Raw genomic sequence first — 20,318 nt, 5'->3', positions numbered from 1 at the left:
GTGTGCCCCGGACTCACCCCAGCCCCTCCCCCTACGGTGTGCCCCGGACTCACCCCAGCATCCCCCTCAACTGCAGCGTGCTCCGGACGGGGCAGCGGGCTGGCATCCTTCGTGTGCCCCGGATTTGTTGTTGAGGAGCTCATTGACTTCATTCTGTGTAGCACAAGGTAAAAGTACTCGCTTCTTCATTCAAACTCCATCTGTTTCAGACGTGGACCTAAGAAACACCCTCAACAGGAGCGGGGAATGGGTGCAGAGCTGTAGGTGGGCTATCAAAACTTTTTGGAAGCTATCTCTGAATCTACTGACATTTCTTAACTTATGAAATAATTATGGTATGTTTCACTACCAGAGTGTTCTTTAGAGACTGTTCTCTTCATGTTGTTGCCCTTTGATCTCCTAGAAATAAAGGTGTAAGAGTTCATCTGAATAATCGGCCCAAGTGCCTGCTAAGCATTTCAGCCGGTATAGCTGTATTTGCTGTGCTACGCCTTTCAGTTCATGCAGAGGTTTTTAAATGTATGCTTTCCGTTCTGTTGCTTAAACAATATAGTAATAATAATAGTAATGATAAAATCAGGAAAAGTCACTCTACACCCATAAGAACATCACTGTGTGGTGCTCTTATTTTTTCTTTTTCCTCTTCTGTACCTTACCAAATTCTTGTATTTTTCCCATAATTGTAAATTGTAGTTTTATATTTCACTAAACTGTGTCATCTGTTAAAATTGTTTTAATTTTAGTTGTATAATTCTCTTAAGTTAGTAGGACCTTAATTGACTTAGTCTTTTGCCTGTATTACATTTAGATTGTTCCTAATTTTTCACCATTTTAAATAGCATTGTGTTAAACAGACTTCTTTGTGTACATTTAAAAATATTTCCTCTTTTTTCCCCAAGATTTTTCTTCTGGAAAAATCCCCTGAGTGGGCTTACCTAGATCAAAGGATATGAACACTTCAGTAGCCAAATTGCTTTTTAGAAAGGTTATACCAGTTTATATTGCCACCAGCAGGATGTGCTTCAAAATTTCTCTAATGGGTAGCCCCTTAAATGTTGTAATAAAGTGTGCCTCTGAAGCTCTCCGATTGGGTGATCAGTTTTTGCCTAAACTAATAACCTATTTTAAATCCCGTTTTCCAAGATGTAGATGAATATAAAGTCATTTTCTGGACATTAAAACGAGCTGAAGGAAATTGGAAAAATTTTTACCTGCTTAAGTGAGCGATTATATCTTCATTGGGTAATTTACTTATTACATGTATTGCTGTCAGTAAGTACTGGGCTTAATGTTTTACATTGGCCTTGCTGTTCAGACAAGGTTTTCTAGTACGTGCTTCTTCTAGTAAGCACTTATTGGAAGAAATAATTTCTTACAAGATCTCTCAGAAACATTTGTAGAGAAGGGCTACAGTAGTGCCACTTAACATTACCTGACTCTGAACAGGTGTGGACAGCCTTTGACACTGTTCGTGCATTCCTGGGTTTTTTTTATATGGTAGAGAAACAGAATTAGTATGTGTAGATCTACATTTTAAAATGGTATATCAGCACCTTTCCAGTATTTCGTAGGTTTTCCATTAAATGTGAGAAGACGACTGTGCACTCACATAGCAGTACTAGACCCATGTTTTTTGTCGGTCTTTAAGAACACTCTTTGTTTGGCAGTGACTGCTGATCATGTGCTCTTAACAGCTAGTGTGTTCAGTGGGCTAGGCCGTAACTGCTCAGGATATGAACTTGTTAACTAATGTTCCAGAATAAACTTAAAAAGTTGTTTTAAAGCAAAATTCAAGACAATTAAAAATACTAATTTAACTGATGAATGGGAGGCTGTGATAAATGGTGGGTGAAGCTCTAACTCGCTGACACAAAGTAGTTGAGCACAGCTGCAGTTTAACTTACTTTCTGTGAATTTTTCCAATTACTGATAACATCATGTCTCCAACTTCCAGAGCTTAATGTTGTTTTGTTGGTCATTGTGTTTGTTGCAAGGGAGAACTTTTTTAAATGTCTGTTTTGTTTGCCAACAGGTGAAGAGTTTGAGTTTTCTAGACAATTGGGTTTTTCTTAACATTTGGAGTGGAGGAGAAGGACTTAAAACTCATCAGTTGTAATTAGTGAAATAGTTACCATGAAACACATTTTCCATGCGTTTAAATTTTGTGGCTGTATCAGAACTTAACACACATAAATTCTTCATTCATGAGTAGAACGGTTGTTTGGGTTTCACTTGAATGTTTACAATTTGTGTTGGTGCTTAAATATTTATATCACAAATCTTTCCTTTGTTCTGATTTTGAGAAAATGTATTTCATTTTTTTTCAGTCTTAACATTCTGATCTTGTTGCTACAATAGAGATGAAGATAATTGTAAATATAACGATTTTAATGAAGTCTTTGCAGGTTTAGCTGTGGATCACATTTCAGTGGGGGGCCTGCTCCCCTAGGGCTCTGGGAATGCCAGCACTTAGAGGAGTGAGCATCTGTAATTGGGCACACACCTCTGCCATGTCTACTGTACTGCTCTCTGGTTGGCAGCACTAGGGAGTAGCAGCCTGCTATATACTTTCAGTGTGTAGGTTTTATTCAGAGTAGAAGCCAGTTGTCTAGAGGGAGAAGAAAACGCTTTAAATGAGCTAATATTGAGGCAAGATAAGAATAGTGATAGCTCTATTTTATTCGTTAAGGATTAGGAAAAAAATGATCTAAGAGGGAATATTAAATGCATTCAGAACTTCTATTGTTAGTCTCCGTTCAAGGGGAATACAGTGATTTTTTTCCTCTAATGACATAAGGTAAAATTTTAATGGACAGTAAGTTGGTAAAACTGGAGAGAACCTAGAAGCAGTGGCTTAGTATTTACAGGGTCTCTTTGTTCTGTGTGATAGAGGGACTTTACAGCTTTGCAGTGTTTTTCCTGTGTGGCTTCTTTATAAAAAGTAGGTAAATGTTTTAGGAAGTAATTTTTCTTGATAACTTTTAGAAAGTGCTTGTTTATTAATTGATGTCTGAGAACCTGTTTGACTTAATCTGATTTTTTGTGTTTGGATGTCATTAGAAAAAATGAACTTGAAACATTTTTTTTTGGGTAAAAGGGAGCAGATTCATCTATCTCTCTTTATACCTTTTGCATTTTCTCCCCAGTATAAGCACCTTCCTCCCCCACCAGTGGATTTTTGTTGAGTATGTACTTGATTTCTCAGTAAAATTTAGCACTATTAACTACTTTTTCCTTCTTGAAACTCTTCCCATGAGTTTAATGATGTTGCTCGGGCTTCTTTTTGTGATTTCTGTCCTTTGCAAGTGTTTCCTCTTTATAACCATTAAGTATTGGAATTTCATAGGATTCTGACCCTAACATGCTTCTCAGGCTATCCTTGGGTGATCTCCAGGACCACATCTTCAGGTAACTGCCCATACATAGTAATGGTTCTAAGATCTGTATCTTAAATCCAGATTTTTTGAAATCTTGAAACCCGTGTTCATCCAGCTAACAAAGATCTCTCTTCCATACCTGTGTGAAACTCAGCAAGGCTAAATTTTAACTGCCTTTTGTCGCCCTCGCAGCAGTATCCTACAATCCTTTCTTCCCTCCTGTCCCAGAAAATGGGTGGTATGCAAAACCTGGGTTTTGTTCTGATTCTTCCTTCTTCTTCCGCACCCAGTGAGCCTCAGCCTCCTAACAATTCTATTTATTTATTTAATTTAAAAGATTTTACTTTTAAGTAGTCTCTACACCCAGGTGGGGCTCGAACTCACAAGCCCGAGATCAAGAGTCGCACACCCAATGGACTGAGCCAGCCATCTATCCCTCCTATCAGTTTAAATCCATAGTATCTAGAGTCCATGGCTTCTCATTTTGATTAGTAAAACAGTCTCTTAACTCATCTTCACTTCCAGTTTTGGCTTTCTACAATACATTCTTCACTGTGAGATTGTGTCTGTTTTTCTCTGCTTAAAATTCTTTAGTGTTCTTTGTTGTCCTTTGAACTTTCTTAGCTACCTAGGACGAGTAATAATACCAGCTAATTCTGTGCTAAGCATTCTCTGAGTCCCCAAACAACTTGGAGAGGTAAATACTATTACGTGCATTTAACAAGTGAGATAATTTGGAAAGGCTAACTAATTTGTCCAGGATTGACTTAGCTGGTGAGCGGCTAGCACACTTTGTACGCAAGTGTGCTGGACCAAAGTCCTTCCGCCTAACCGCTGAGCCATGCGCCCTCCTAAGCTGGCCCCTGCTTCTCTACCCTTTTTTCCCCCACACCACTTCATTTCATCTTCTCACCAACTATTTGCAGTTCCTTCTTCTAGGGCATACTCAAAACTTGTTGCTGGAGTCTAAAAGTGCTTTAAGGGTTTTCAGAAAGACATTTTTGACAATTTTTTGGAACACTCCAAAAAAAACATTTTAGCATCTCCAGAATATAAGAAGAGCAAAGAATGAAATGTAGGAAAGATAAGGTAGTTTTCCATACGTAGTTGGTTTTGAATTTCAGAGCTGTTGAATTCTTCACGTTTAATAAAAGCTTGAAACCTACCTGTGTAAGAGGAAGATTAGGCGTAGTGCAGAAGCGCTTTATCAGAGCTATTTGAAATGGTAATGGGCTCTTTCCGCCGCTGTTCCTGGAGACCCGGTGTGCATTTCTCATGTTCTCTTGCACCCGACGACGTCTCATCACAACAGGTTAAATACTGCAGCTGATTTTTTGTAGAAAGAAAATTGATGTAAATGGAGACATAATTGATTTGGAATCACTTTTATTTCAGATATTCACTTCATTTCTCTTCATCTGTCTCCACCACCCCCTCCAACGTATTTTAAGGCAAAATGACCTTTATTCAGTCAAGGAAATAAAGCCTTTCATCTATAGCTTAGAAAGGACGTGGTGTTAAAAGAAAAAGATCAAATGGATAGAACTTTTAAAAATATAGGTAAATATTTGGTTTTGAAAGGGGTTGAATCTATAACTGGACTTGGAAGTTAATGTAATTATAAACTTTTAATTAAAATTCATAGTTGTCTATAAAAGCAGGAGTTTTTGTGGGTTGTTTTGTATTGTTTTGTATTGTATTCATGTATTTTAGAGGCAGGAAATTCCATACTACTCTCAAAAGTTTTAATTTGCCATATTTTATTACCCAAAATAATCTTTTGCTAGTTTCTTAAATAATAAAAGTGCAAACTAATAGTTCATTTAATAAATTTTAAGTGTTTTATATTACAATAATAAAATAATATATAATTTGAAAAGATGTAAAACTTAGTATTGATGAATAGAATACACAGTAGTTTTCCTTAATTTTTTAGATAATTGCTTAAAAGTGTATAGTGTATCTCTTTCCAAATCTCAATAGCTGTAGAACTTTATAAAATAGAATCAGTTTTAGTGGGAAAAATTATTCTTGACAGATTATTTAAAATGAAAACCTACACCGAAAAGGTCTCATTAATTGCCTAAAATAATAGTTTCAATAAGCAAAGTCTTGTTGAGCTGTGTGCACAGAGGCTAGTCAGGTAGTCTGACCCAGTCACCTAGTCCGGTGAGTTTGCCAAAGTGCTGAAAGACCCAACCTTTTCTTAAGTTCACTTACTATTTGAAGAAATTGGGGGATATGAATATTCTCTGTACTATAATCCATATTATAGATTACTGAGTGCCAAATTGTGGTTTGTTATAAATGATTACCGTAGAAGCTCAGCAGGGAGAAAGATCACTGTGAGCTGGGATAGTCCGGAAATTCTAAAAAAGTAAAATCTGAAGCATGCCTTGAAAGTTAGATATGTTTGAGACTACAGCAGTGACAGAGACCCTTCTTGTCTTTTTTCTTCTCTTTTTCTCTCTTTTTTCTTTTCTTTCTTTCATTTTGGATATAGAGCAAAAGCTTTATTATTTTCACCTGAAAAGGGACAACTCTGAAATGGTAAAGTGGACAGTAATAAAAAGAGACTCATAGCTGGCTTCCACCAAAGTTTTCCTGGTTTGTTGGGTGCCATATAATTTCCCACTTAACTAGTAAGCTCTAGCTTCTGGGCTTCTTGAGGTGGTGAAGAGGCATGGAGGGTACTCTGGTTGTGGGAGTGGTGTGATTATGAGCTGTGAGGTGTGGGAGGCTTCTGTGCAGAGAAGTGGTTGACAGCAGTATTGGGAGGAATAATTCGGTAATCACAGCTCCTATTGAACACTGTATCAGACACGTTAACTTTTTTAAAAAGATTGAATATTTTTAGAGGAGTTTTCAGTTCACAGCAAAATTAAGAGGAAGTTAAGAAATTTCTTATGTACCCGCTGTGTCTCCACACATGCATATCCTCCCGCATTACCAACATCCCCCACCAGAGTGGTACATTTGTTACAGTGATGAACCTACATTGACACATCATAATCACTCAGAGTCCATTAGGGTTCACTCTTGGTGGTGTATATTCTGTAGGTTTGGGCAAACATATGATGAGATGTATCCATCATTGTAGTATTATACAGAGTACTTCACTGCCTTAAAAATCCTCTATAGTCCTTCTGTTCATCCATACCCTCTCATCCTCAGGCCCTGACAACCACTGATCTTTTTATGGTCTCCACAGTTTCGCCTTTTTCAAGATGTCATGTAGTTGGAATCACACAGTATGTAGTGTTTTCAGATTGCCTTTTTTCACTCAGTAATAAGCATTTAAATTTCCTCCATGTCTTTTCATGGCTTGATAGCTCATTTCTTTTTAGCACTGAATAATATTCCATCATGTGGATGGATCACAGTTTATTAATCCATTTACCCTGAGAGACATCTTAGTTGCTTCGGAGTTTTTATCAGTTGGAATAAAGTTGCTATAAACCTCCAGGTTTACCTTTGCTTACATACAAAGACTGTTATTGCTGGATTGTAAAGTATTTAGTGTTGTAAGAATCCACCATTCAGTCTTCCAAAGTGGCTGTATCATTTTGCATTCCCATAAGTAAGGCTTGAGAGTTCCTGTTGCTCCACATCCTTGCCAGCATTCCATGCTGTCAGTGTTCCAGATTTGCCATTCTCATAGGTGTTTAGTGCTGTCTCATTGTTTTAATTTGTATTTTCCTGATGATGTATGATGTGGAACATCTTTTTATATGCTTATTTGCTATCTCTGTATCTTTGGTGAGGTATCTGTAAGGTCTTTGGCCCACTTTTTTAGAGTTCTTTGTATATTTGGATCAGTCCTTTTTATCAGATGTGTCTTTTGTAAATATTTTCTTACACTCTATGGCTTGTCTACTCATTCTCCTGACATTGCCTTTCACAGAGTAGAAGTTCAGCTTATCAGTTATTTCTTTCATGGATCATGCCCTTGGTGTTGCCTCTAAAAAGTAATTGCCATTACAAAAGTGATTTTCTCCTTTGTTATCCTCTAGGAGGTTGATAATTTTGTGTTTTACATTTACGTCCATGATACATTTTGTGTTAATTTTTGTGAAGGGTGTAAGGTCTGTGTCTAGATTCATTTTTTTAGCATATGGATGTCTAATTGTTCCAGCGTCATTTGTTGAAAAGACTGTCTTTGTTTTATTGTATTGCCTTTGCTCCTTTGTTAAAGATCAGTTGGCTCTGTTGGCTGTGTTTATATGGGTCTGTTGCTGGGTTCTCTATTTTATTCTAGTGATCTGTTTGTCTTTCATCGGTACAATATGGCTTGATTACTATAACTTCATACTAAATCGAAGTTGGGCAGTGTCAGCCCTCCAACTTTGTTGTCCTTCAACATTGTATTGGCAATTCTGAGTCTTTTGCCTCTCCATATAAACTTGAGAATCAGTTTGTTGATATCCACAAAATAACTTGCTGGAATTTGGATTGGAATTTCATTGAATCTGTAGATTAATTTTGGAAGAACTGACATCTGGACAATATACGAGTCTTCCTACCCGTAAACATGGAAGATCTCTCCATTTATTTAGTTCTTCTTTGATTTTGTTCATCAGAGTTTCGTAGTTTTCTTCATATGCATTGTATGCATATTTTGTTAGATTTATACTACGTAGGTGTTTCATTTATGGATGCTAATGTAAATGGTATTATGTTTTTAATTTCAGATTCATTGCTGATGTATAAGATAGCAATTGACTTTTATATATTAACCTTATATCCTTCAACTTTGCTATAACCACTTATTAGTTTCACAAGGGTTTTTTGTTGTTGTTGATTCAAGTTTTCTGCATAGGCGATCATGTGATCTGTGAACAAAGACAATTTAATTTCCTCCTTTGTAATCTGTATACTTTCTATTTCCTTTTCTTGTCTTACTGCATTAGCTAGGACTTTCAGTACCGTGTTGAAAAGAGGGTACGTATTTGCCTTGTTCCTGATCTTTGTGGGGAAGCTTCAAGTTTCTCACCATCAAGTATGATGCCACCTGCAGGAATTTTGTAGATATTCTTTATCAACTTGAGGAAGTTTCCCTCTGTTCCCGTACTAACTTTTCAAGTCCTCACAACGGTTATTATGAGCTGAGTGTTACTGTCTGTGTTTCACAGATGATGATACTGAGGCACAGAGAGTTGAGGCCCTTAAAAAGGTCAAACAGCTGGTTAACAGAAGAGGCCTCTGTTCAGTTTGTCAAGTGCATGATCTTGCCATTCAGATTTGCTTCGAGAAGAAAAGATATTCAAGATGGGGAAACTGCCGGGATTGTTTGGGAAGCTCCATGGTAATATTAATTTTACCAATCTTCCTGAACTTTGGGATTGTGATCTCCAGGCCACTTTCAGATGACTCCCTGGGAGAGGTAAGAAAGGAGTACTCCTTATCCCAGTGAGTTCCAGCTCTCTAGGGTTTTTGTGAGGATGGGACCATGCCTTCTCCCCACCTCCTGCTGAGTTCACATCCTCTGGTTCTTTCCTATGAGCTCAAAATCAGATTTTTTTTTTTTTGGTAGAGATTTATTAATCAGTCATTCAGTCTTTACCTTCCTTAATTTTCTTGTACAAAAATTTCTGAAGTGGATATGGTACAGATAAAAATGGTGGTGTACTTAGCACTGTCCTTTCTTCCTTATGTTTGTTATTTTTAACCTTCTAGCCCTGTGAGCTGTTGGTGGTGGTACCTACATTGACAAATATTCCACAGATTCTTTAGCACCTACTAGGTGCTATGCCAGGAACTTATGATATCTTGGGGAAACATACTCAGAGGATTAAAATGTTTAGTGACATAAGGGAAAAAGACATCAGGTTTTAACAGGAGCAGAGAATGAGAGAAGACTTTATGGAGGAAGAAGGACTCATACTAAGATTAAGAAGATACTAAAAGCTAACCAGAGTGAATAAAAGGGATGGGATAGGTAGGCCTTGTAGCCGGAGAACAAAGCATGTGCAAGGTGATGATTAACAGCATAGAGGCTGAGAGCTTCAAGACCCCCATGAGGCAGAATGGCAGGAGAATGAGGCTGGATAGGCAGGCCGCAGAGCCTGTTCTCTTAGTGATGGAGAGCCATTAGATTATTGATCTGGGGAGTGGTCTGATCATGTATCGTTGCTTGAGTATTTACTTTGGTGATAAAATGGTAGCGGTGGGGGTTCAAGATTACACAGCTTAGTAAGAATCAACTGCAATTTGAGTTGAGGTCACTCTGCCTCTCTTTAAATCTGTTGAAGCCTAGACCATTTAAGATACCTAGTGTTCAGGTTCATTGGTTAGTAACGTTAGGCAGGGGAGGTGAGTAGAGTACACAGGTAGTTACTGGAAATCAGTTCAGAAGACAAGAGATTAGTTGAGACTTATCATGAAATCTGTCTAATGATTGAGACATGACTGGCCAAGAAGTGGGAAGATGTGGGCTTAAAGCAGGTATAATTGCATAAAAGGGTGGGATGTGAAATATCAAGGACCTAACTACTAATTTGCATTTGGAAGAGAGGTCAGAATTGACTAGAGTTAGTAAGCCGAGTTGGCAAAGCAGATGATAGTTCCCTTGGAAGAAATTAAGTTAGGCAAAGGTATTTTTTGGAACAAGTCACTGAGCTATGTTGAATTTGAAGTAAATCATTGAGGGTTTTTGACACCATTAGCCTGCAAACATGGCTCTCTATTAGACTCTGGGAACACAGAGATAAATGAGACATGCTGGCCCAGCACCTGAGGACCATATCACAATCCTCTTACATCCTTGAGCCTCAAAATACCTCCTAAGCTACAGCCTAAACTTGGTGAAGAATTTTGAGGTCAGTTCATTCCTACCATGCCTGTTTTATTCCCATGCTAAGTGCGGTGCGCTCTCCTTTTTGCTCTACAGCTCTTTTCTAGAGGGAACAAGGTCTTGAACTCTTCACAGAGTGTTTCTTTGTCACCTGCCCCAAGCTGCAGCTTTGCTCTTCCCAGAGGCCACCACTCTCCTGTGGTTCTTGCGGTGGTGGCTGTGGATGCCGTACTCCACAACAAGAGGTTAAAAGGGACGTGAGGTCTGTGTTTTCTAGCTCCCTTTGTTGTTTGCAGACCGTTACTCTTCCCAGCAAAAACCCGGTGATCTTCCTATCCTAGCTCCGTTCCTGTTCCTTATCTTCTCTACATCATTCTCATGCTTACTGAGGATTTGGCACCTGGTTTAAGTTCTGCTTTTTCCCATTCAGCCATCCAGGTGACTTTCCCCTTCTGTGAATGCAGGGATTTTGGTTTATCTATTCCTCCCAGCCTGGAACAGTGGCTGGCACATAGAAAGTGCTTAATTCTCATTGAATAAATAAATTAAATTTTTAAAAGTCCCTTGACTTGCGTATCCACAGAGCTTTAGCAACCCGTTCCGAAGACCAAGCCTTACACCTTGCTGCTGGAGGTAACTCCGCCTCTGAAATTGTTTTCCAGCTGTGGAAGTGTAATACATGTTCATTATTAACGATTTAGAAAATGGATAGACCAAAAAAAAAGTGCACTCAGAACCTAGCTACCTAGAGATGAAAGTGGATATTTTGCTTTTACATCTTTCTAGGCTTTTTTTCCTGTGCACGTGCAAATGTAATTTTAATTTTTTGAGGGATCACAGTTTCGTCTTGGGACGTCTTCTCGTGTCATTATTCCTTATTCACTTAACACACGGATGCCTGCTGCGCGTCAGCTGCTGACGGGATGGCATTAAGGGAAACAGGCCCCGCCGCAGCAGAGCTGCTCGCCAGAGGCGGCTGCGCGGGGCGCACGTCCTGGCTGATGGCCGTGCGGTGCTGTCACAGGAAGCCGGGAGGCGCCCGAGTTTGTTGAACCACCCTGTATTCTCTTTACTTTGGGACTGATTTTTTAATTGTCAGAAACAGTGCTGCCCTGATGATGTTCTTAGGGTCAATTCAAAGAAGAGGAATTCTGGGTCCAAGACTATATTTTAGTCTTTTAAACTTGTTCTAGGGAACTGTTGTACTACTTTATATTCTCACCAAAAAGGTGAGCTAGTTTGTATAAAAGCTAGTTTATCTGTGCCCACACAAGAAAGTATGTTAGTTTTTTTTAATGATTCTAATTTACATACCATAAAATTCACCCATTTAGTAAGTGTTCAATTCAGTAATTTTTTTTTTAAAGATTTTATTTATTTATTTGAGAGAGAGAATGAGAGAGAGCACATGAGAGTGGGGAGGGTCAGAGGGAGAAGCAGGACCCCCCCCCCCCCCCCCGCCGAGCGGGGAGCCCGATGCGGGACTCGATCCCGGGACTCCAGGATCATGACCTGAGCCGAAGGCAGTCGCTTAACCGACTGAGCCCTCCGGGCACCCTCAATTCAGTAATTTTAAATAAATTCACAAAGTCGTGTAATTACTGCCACACTCCACTTAGAACATTTCCTTCACCCTGAAAAGATCCCTCAAGCCTGTTTGTAAACAAGTCCCATTCCCAGCCGCATTCTTGGGCAACCAATAGATCTGCTCTCTGTCCCTGTAGATGTGTTCTTTCTCAACATGTAAGTGGAATCACATATATTCATGTGGTCTTTCCAGTTTGACTACTGTCACCAGCATCCATGTTGCAACATCGGTCATTAGCTTGGTCCTTTTTTCTTTTTTATCTTTATTGCGGTAAAATACACATAAAAATATACCATTTAAATCATTTTTAAGTGTATAGTTGCTTGGTATTAAATGCATGTACACTGATGTGCAGTCATCACTGCTGTCCATCTCCGGAGCTTTTCTCATCATCTTGAAACTGTGCCCATTAAATAGTAACTCCCCATCCCTGCTGCCCGGTAATTACTATTCTACTTTGTGTCTCTGTGAATTTGACTATTTGAAGTTCTCTCTTTTTTTGTTTTTTTGTTTTTTTAAGTAAGCTCTACGCCCAGTGTGGGGCTTGAACACCGACCCCAAGATTAGGAGTCACATGCTCTACCGACTGAGCCAGTCAAGGTGCTCCTGAAGTTCTTCATATAAGTGGAATCATACAGAATTTGTCCTTTTCTGTCTGGCTTATTTCACTTAGCATGAGATTTTCAAGGTTCATTCATCATGTAGCACATATGAGATTTTCACTCCTACTGAAGACTGAATAATATTCCCTTGTGAGTGTATTTATCCCCTTCTGTTGAACCATTCATCTGTCTGCAGACATTTGGGGTGTTTCTACCTTTTGGCCCTTGTGAGTAGTGCTGTTGTAACTCTGAGGGACAAATAATCGTGTTCCAGCTCCTGCTTTCACATCTTTTGGTGTGGAGTTCACACCCAGGAGTGGGGTTGCTGGATCATTTGGTAATTCTACATATAACTTTCTGAGGAACTGCCAGACTTTTCCGTAGAGGCTCTACCATTTTACATTCCTACCACCAGCACTCCTCTGTCTTTTTGAAAATAGCTATCCAGATGGTATGAAGTGGTATCTCATTGTGGTTGTGATTTGCACTTTCTAATGATTAGTGATGTTGAGCATCTTTTCATGTGCTTATTGGTCATACATTGGGATGTCTTCTTTGGGGATATGTCTATCCACGTTCTTTGCCCTTTTTTGGATTGGGTTGGATTTTTTTGTTGTTGAGTTGTAGGAGTTATTTTCTGCATATTAATTCCTTATCCGATAATAGCACTTGCACATATTTTCTCCCATTCTGTGGGTTGCCATTTTACTCTGTTAATTGTGTCCTTTGACGGACAAAATTTTTAATTTTGATAATGTCCAAATTATCTATTGTTGTTATCTGTGTTTTTGGTGTCATATCTAAGAAATCATTGCCAAATCCGATGTCCAATCTTTAGCCCTATGTTTTCTTATAGGAGTTTTATAGTTTATATGCTTAGGTCTTTGATCCATTTTCAGTTAATTTTCGTACATGGTATAAAGGAAGGGTCAAACTTTGTTCCTTTACATGTGGAGATCCAGTTTTCCCACCACTGGTTCTTAAAAAGACTGCCCTTTCCCCTATTAAATGGTCTTGGCTTGTCCCTTTTTATTGCTCGTTAGTATTCATTGTGTAGATGTATACCACATGTTATTGCTCCATTTACCAGTTGGTGGACGTTGGGGTTTCCAGCTTTCGGCTAGTCTTAATGCCACTGTGAAAATGTATGTGTAAGTTTTTGGGTGGCATACGTTTTTGTTTCTCTTGCATAGACACCCAGAAGTGGAATTACTAGATCATATGATAACTGCAAGTTTAACTTTGTAAGAAATGGCAGACTGTTTTCCTAAGTTCCCACAATCACTTCACGTTCCCAGCAGCAGTGCGTGAGAACTTACTTTTCTCTTCACCCTCACCAGCACTTGGTGTGGTCAGTCTTTGTCAGCATAGCTACTCGGGCAGAGATGGAGTGGTATCTCATTGTGGGGGGAATTTATACTTGTCAAACAACTGCAGACACCCCTAACATGGAACGCAAGGATGAGTCTTCTGGCTGGAGCCTCTTGTCAGTTCCAGCTCTCCTCCTTTTCCCACCACTTAGTCTGAAGCTTTATCAACCCCCAGTCTCTTGTTTCCTCCTTCCTTCCAGGTGAAGGTCCCTCTTCAATCACTTTCTTAGTTTCTAATCTTGGACCAAGTCAACCATTTATATACTCTGCTTCTGAACCTAAGCAGTTAATACTACCAGGGCAGGTCACATACTTTTATGTTTTGATACTGCTGTGAGTTTTTCTGTAACTTTTTATTTTGATTTAATTTCAAACTTAACATAGAAGTTGCATGAATAGTACAAGGAACTCCTGTTTCTTTTTCCCAGATTCTCAGTAGTACTCTTTATCCCATTTGTTTTTCGTATTTTTTCTGTCTGTTTTTCTTTCTATATGTATATGTGTATATATAAATACATGCGTATTTTTTTCTGACTCGCTTGTGTAAGCTGGAAACTTATTCAGGTTGCATAGCTAATAAGTGGTAAAGCAGGGATTTGAATCGAGATAATCGTGTGTGTGTGTGTGTGTGTGTGTGTGTGTAGTATCTGGCACATACTTTTAGTGCTCAGGAAATGCCTCTTGAATTGACCAGAGAGCACAGTTCGCCTGTCAGAATCTGTATCTCATCTCTTCTTGGGGTTTCAGCATGTGTAGGTGCTTGGGTTTTGGAGTCAGATCCCTGGGTTCAGATCCTTGCCTTCCGGCCTGCTAGCGGTTTGACCTGAGCAGCTTCCATACTCTCACTCAGGCTGTTTCCTCATCTGTGGAATGGAGGAGGTAAGGGTTCCTGCTTTTAAGGGATATTGTGAAGATTAGAGGAGACAGTACAGGGAGAGCATTTATCATGGACCCTCTCACTTCTGTTAGTGCCTCGTCCTGTTCCTCTGACCTAGCTACCAGCTTCTCTTTGTTCACCCTGCCCCACCGTCACCCCGTGATTTTTTTACTGGCAGAGTTGATGAGACATCCAACATCCAGTTAGCAAACAGAGAGCTCTGGAGAAAGGTCTGAGCTAGAGTCCTATTTGGGAGACATTTGCTCTGAGCTCCTAGTTAGAGCTGTGAGACCAAAGCTTCGTTCATCAGGCGCAGAGATTTGGAGATCTGATTCCAGGAGCCATGGCACTGTTCAAGCACATGAAACTGGCATCCCAGTTTTTGAATATTTTTAATTGCCCTTCTAAACCTCTGGAATATTTCAGAAATACCAACTTTTTAGGGTCCATAAAATACAGGGTCACACATTTGGAAGCAGTACAGAAATTTGAGGTAGCCTGACATGTCTGCCCTGCCCTGCACTCCTCTCAAAGGTACTTGTTTTCCAACAGACTATTCTATCTTGTTGTTAGATCACACATCCTAGGTTTTTCTTCAGAAGATAAGGTCTCTGTAGGCGTGACCCCACTTGGCAAGTAGGAGGAAGAGAAAGTCATCAAAGCAAATACTTCCAAAGTAAGATTTCTTTAGTCTTGTCTTTTTAGTCAGTAGAATGTGTATAGTAACCTATGAGGTGATTGGGGTTTTTTAAAACAGTAAATGAGGTAAGGGGGTGCACGTGAAACTAGGGGCTGTGTGGAGGGTAAGGGAGAGCATCACAGGCATCCCTGAGGAATCTTCATGTTTACTTGCTGGTCTGTGTGTGACTGAACTCCAAGCCATACTTTACTCTTATAATAATTTAGATGGTTTTCTTGGAATAATTAAATACCTTTTTGAAGGAAATGGTTATCAGCACCTGTTGTCTGATTGTTTTCACCAAATGAGTTTGATTTAGGTAAAATTTGTAATGTTACTTCTTATAATGCTGTCTTAATTTCTTAGGAAAATCAAGAGTGAAATACTTTAGAGAAAAATAGCACCAAGTCTTGCTGCTTTGTCATCAGTACCCTTGGTTTGTTCTTCAGCGTCTGTGCTGGGAACATCCCAGCTTTCCACACAGTGTTTAATGCCTCACTGTGACCATTTCTGTTAACAGATGATAACATTCTTGGATGTAAAATGGTGCTCTCTGCTGATACAAAAAGCTTATTTCTCAAGTTAAGACCACATCATTTGCAGTGATAATTCAGTGGACAGATTGGAATAGAAGCTGTTTTGCATTTTCAGTACACCCTAATTCTTAAAGTGGGAAAGCTGCGTAACTCAGAATTGTGTTCCGACTTGCTGGTTGTGGTCATTAAATTGCGACAAAACAAAAAATACATAGGAGTAACTTTAGGAAGACAAACATATTTCATCCCAACCAGAAATCTTGTGTGTTACATGATTCTTAGTAACTGTCAGGTTTTTTAGCAGACAGAAAGGAAGCTGATTGATAGGAAGAGGTGGATTTTTATTGTACTCCCGTAAAAGATTTTGTGTATTGCTGTCCTTTGTTAGGCCTGGCTTCTTCAGCAGTTCAGATAGAAGAGACGACAAAGTCTTTCGGAACGTCCAAAGTGCAGAGCCCGCAGGCAGCGAGATAACCGTGTCCCAGAGCTTCTGTAGCATGGAGCCACAGCTCGGTGTTTCTCAACGATCGTAATCCCAGCAGACCTCACTGTTTCATGATTTACATTTGCCTACTCAGAGTATGTACTCGGCATGACATTTCATCTTTTTGCTGGAAACCTTCATTGCATTGTAGTTGGCTCTAGAAATTTAGAAAAAGCAGGAAAAAGAAGCCATGTTAACTATAGACGTTCTCATTCTCTGCAAAATGTGAACATCTTGGAATAATAAAGGCACAGTAGATGTACTGTAGCTTTGTTTTGTGAAGTCAGACATTTGTGTGCGTGTTAACACGTGTTACCTATTCTGTGAAAAAAGGACGAAACCTGGGGAAATCTTAAGAAATTCTCAGTTGTCTCCAAAAAATAGTCCTCTCAGTGAGGAAGGGCTTGTCTTGTCTTAGCATATGAGGGTAGTGTTGACCTTGTTCTCGTGTTGATTGGTGCTCACCCTCAAAATAATTGAGGCAGAGAGAGTGGAGCTAGGGATCCTGACTCTCCAAACTAGTGTTTCTTTTCCTCCAGCTGCCACGGCATTTCCACTGTATGTGACAGTTCTGAGGAGTAAGGTCAGCGAGGACTGGTTTTGTCATTTAGATTATATAAATAAAGATGAGTTAAGTGTGTATCTCCAAAATTTTGAGAAGTGTATATCGCATACATGCCTTAAATGTGTGAGGTGCTGAAAATTATAATTCCTTAAACTTAACGAAAATTTTGGAAGGGTCAAGTGCTTAGTTCAGTGCTTGCTACAAAGGAGGCTTTCAAAAAGTAGTGGTTTTTTGATCCTTCTAGATACATGCACTGTTTTGCCTTAGAAACATATTTTTTATTTGCAATTTGAGCTCTTCTGTGTAGGAGTGGGGTTGGTGAGCAGAGGGGAGATCTAAATTTTCATTTTTCTAACAACTTCCAGGTTTCTCTCCGGAGCAAATGGCTTGTGCTGTATCCATCCCTTTGCTTTCAGCCAGTTGGCTTTTCCTCCCTCTAGTCATTCATCTGCCAGGCCTTCACTAACGCACTGTGATCGTAAATGGATTGTGGTTCACGGTTACAGTTGTCTCCTGTTACACTGAAGACAGAGTTTGTGTTCCTGTTTCTTGTCTTCCTTGTTACTGCCTGAGTATGAGAGAAACTGTTTTACTCTGTAATCCTGAAATTGGAAGTCCCTGTGCTCATTTCCTGTTCTGTCACAGTGCCTTTCCAGCAATTCAGAGGAAAGCATGTAAAAATGGACCATCATCACTCTGGGAGTAGAGCACTGTATTAGTTCAGGACATACCATCTTGAAAAATTCTTCCTGTGTACTTGAACCTCCATCTCCCCAAAGTTCTACTAAAAATTTTTGCCCCAAATTCTGAGTAGCAGTTGTCTGCTAATACCATTCTTACTGTAGTTATCATGCCTATTACTGAAAGGTGGGGAGGTAAAATCACTTGTTCCCTACCAGCTACTGTAGTTACAGACCATGGTTGCTTATGTCCAACCAACAGAAAGCACTTCCTAAAATTTTAAATAGTGGTTCTCCAAAGTTTATAGCGGGAAACCATTGTTTTTTGACAGATTACTTTTGAGATGCATCCTTTGACCTAATTTTATTTATTTATTTATTTTAATTTTTATTTATATGAGAGAGAGAGAGAGCATGAGAAGGGGGAGGGTCAGAGGGAGAAGGGAGCCCGATGCGGGGACTCCAGGACCATGACCTGAGCCAAAGGCAATCACTTACCAGCTGAGCCACCCAGGCGCCCTGACCTAATTTAGTTGACCAAAATTATTCTAAAGTTACCAGCTTTACAGTGATTTGAAACCCATTTTGATTTCTGCTACAAATATGTATTTGCTGTGTTCTGCTAAAATAATATTTACCAGTATGTATATAAAGTAGTGGTTCTCAAACTTGAATCTGAGAATCCCTTGGAAGCTTGTTAGAGTGCTAATCCTTGGTCTCCGTCTCCGGAAACTGATTCAGTAGGTATGGGCTAGGACCTAGGAATTCGTGATTTTCTGACGTTGTTAATCCATGTTTGAGAAACACTCATGTAAAGGTTATATACAGAAATCCATGTTTTTAGAGATCAGTTCAGGAGAACTCTTTTTCTCTTTTCTCTTGAAATTTTGAATCCTACTCTCCTCGGTCTTTGCTTTTGGCTGACTTAAAGCCAGGTCATTGGGACTTTAACTTCCTAGCAATATATTGAGGCCAGCGCTGGAGCCAGTTGGACTTTTTAAGATTTAAGACCGAGGAGCTATTATAGGACCCATTGTTGATGAACTGGAAAGTTTTCGGCTGAATGCTAAATAGCTTCACTCTGTGGTGCTGAGCTGTTTATTTTGTGTCTAGAAACAGAAAAGCCTGATCTTGGGATGACTGATTCAGGCCTGCCTAACAATTCCAAGTCAGGGATCGCTAACATAGGAACTTAAAATTATCAAGATGATCTCTGTGTGATGTGGAAACCACTATCGGTGCAGATTCTGGGGTCGACTCCTAAATAGCTCTGAAGCTAATATGCTTTTGTTCTACTTTTGTTCCTAGTTAAGGGAGACTTGAAAGTCAGTCAAGTTACTGGCACTTGCTTTAGCAGTAGAGGTGGTGAAAAGTATACATGTAGATATTTTAATGATGTGGAAAAGAGACTACTACATGGATTGTACTTGTATACTGTGACCCCTGGGTGTTGTTGAATTCCTGAAGAGAATGGAGATAAATTAGAAAGCCTTAAACACACAGACTCATCATCTGGCTGCCTATTTTTAGATTGCTATAGATTAATCTACTGACTGTTTAATGGCCTGGAAGAAGGAAAATTGCTAATTTAAATCAGATTAGTGTGTTCTACACTGTTCCAGAATCCCCTGATTGATCCTAAACAATAAAATGAAAAAGACTGGTAATTTGGTTTTTACCTAGAGATTGAATTTCCTCTGGTTGGTCTGTAAGAGGCTCAGGGTTTGTTTTTCCGGTGTGGATAAATGCACGTCACGTGTTAATCCATTATGTAAACATTTGAGCACCTGGAACACCTGTTTAATGCAGCTGTGTCAGGTATTAGAAATACAGTGGTGAGCAAGACCGATGGCTTCTAACATTTAGTGTTATCAAATTGTAATGGGCCAAATTACATGGTTTAACGTTGGCCAGGAAAGTGACTTATGTATTAACATGTGCTGTGTTTCTTAGCAGTGCTGTTTTTTTATTTACTTCTCTCCATATATTTATCCCACTTTCAACAGATAGTATTTATATGCAAGATGATTGTTAACTGGGATTAATGAAAGGATTTGTAGAAAAAAAAGATTTCATGGTTGTTGGAAACTTAAAAAAAAAAACCTCTTGTATTCTCAATGAACAGAATATAATAAACTAAAAATGGTATTTAAAACATCAATTATTCAGGGGCGCCTGGGTGGCTCAGTCGGTTGAGCATCTGCCTTCAGCTCAGGTCATGATCCCAGAGTCCTGGGATCGACCCCTCCTCTGCCCCCAGGGGGTCTGGCTCTGCTTAGCGGGGTACCTGCTTCTCCCTCTCCCTCTGCTGCTCCCCCTGCTTGTGCTCTCTCACTCTCTCTCTCTGTATCAAATAAATAAATGAAATCTTTAAAAATAAATAAAATAAAACATCAAATATTCAGTAATAACATTTTTTATTGGATGGGTAGTAACATTTTATTCAGACTTGTAAGTGGTTAAGAATTATGGGAGCAAGAACCCCCACCTAACTCATTGAGGCTGGATTTGTGTCTTATATAGTTTCATCCCTCACGGCTCTGCAGAGAGTCAGCAGATGCGTGAGTGGGTTCACGGAAGGTGTATGCCTGGGAGTATCGTTACCTTGGTAATATTGGTATGACCATTATACTAAGAGAATGGAGAAAAATTGTTTAAATTGAAAGGCTACTCATAAAAAATAGCTATTATTTTGAGCATTTGAACTTTGTGGTAAAGAAGTTAAAATGTTTGAAATGAATTATAATTTTTCTTTTTTTTTTTTTTT

General features: G+C 39.2%; 1 protein-coding gene across 8 annotated transcripts in view; it reads left to right on the top strand.

The window, feature by feature from the left end:
• ZFAND6 (zinc finger AN1-type containing 6) overlaps positions 1–20,318 on the top strand; it is a 69,087-nt gene that overhangs the window by 10,176 nt on the left and 38,593 nt on the right. The window lies entirely within an intron of this gene.

Source organism: Leptonychotes weddellii, chromosome 9, assembly GCF_054177405.1.
Source record: "Leptonychotes weddellii isolate Sample4059 chromosome 9, ASM5417740v2, whole genome shotgun sequence".
NCBI lineage: Eukaryota > Metazoa > Chordata > Mammalia > Carnivora > Phocidae > Leptonychotes > Leptonychotes weddellii.
This window is presented reverse-complemented; position numbering and strand designations above follow the sequence as displayed.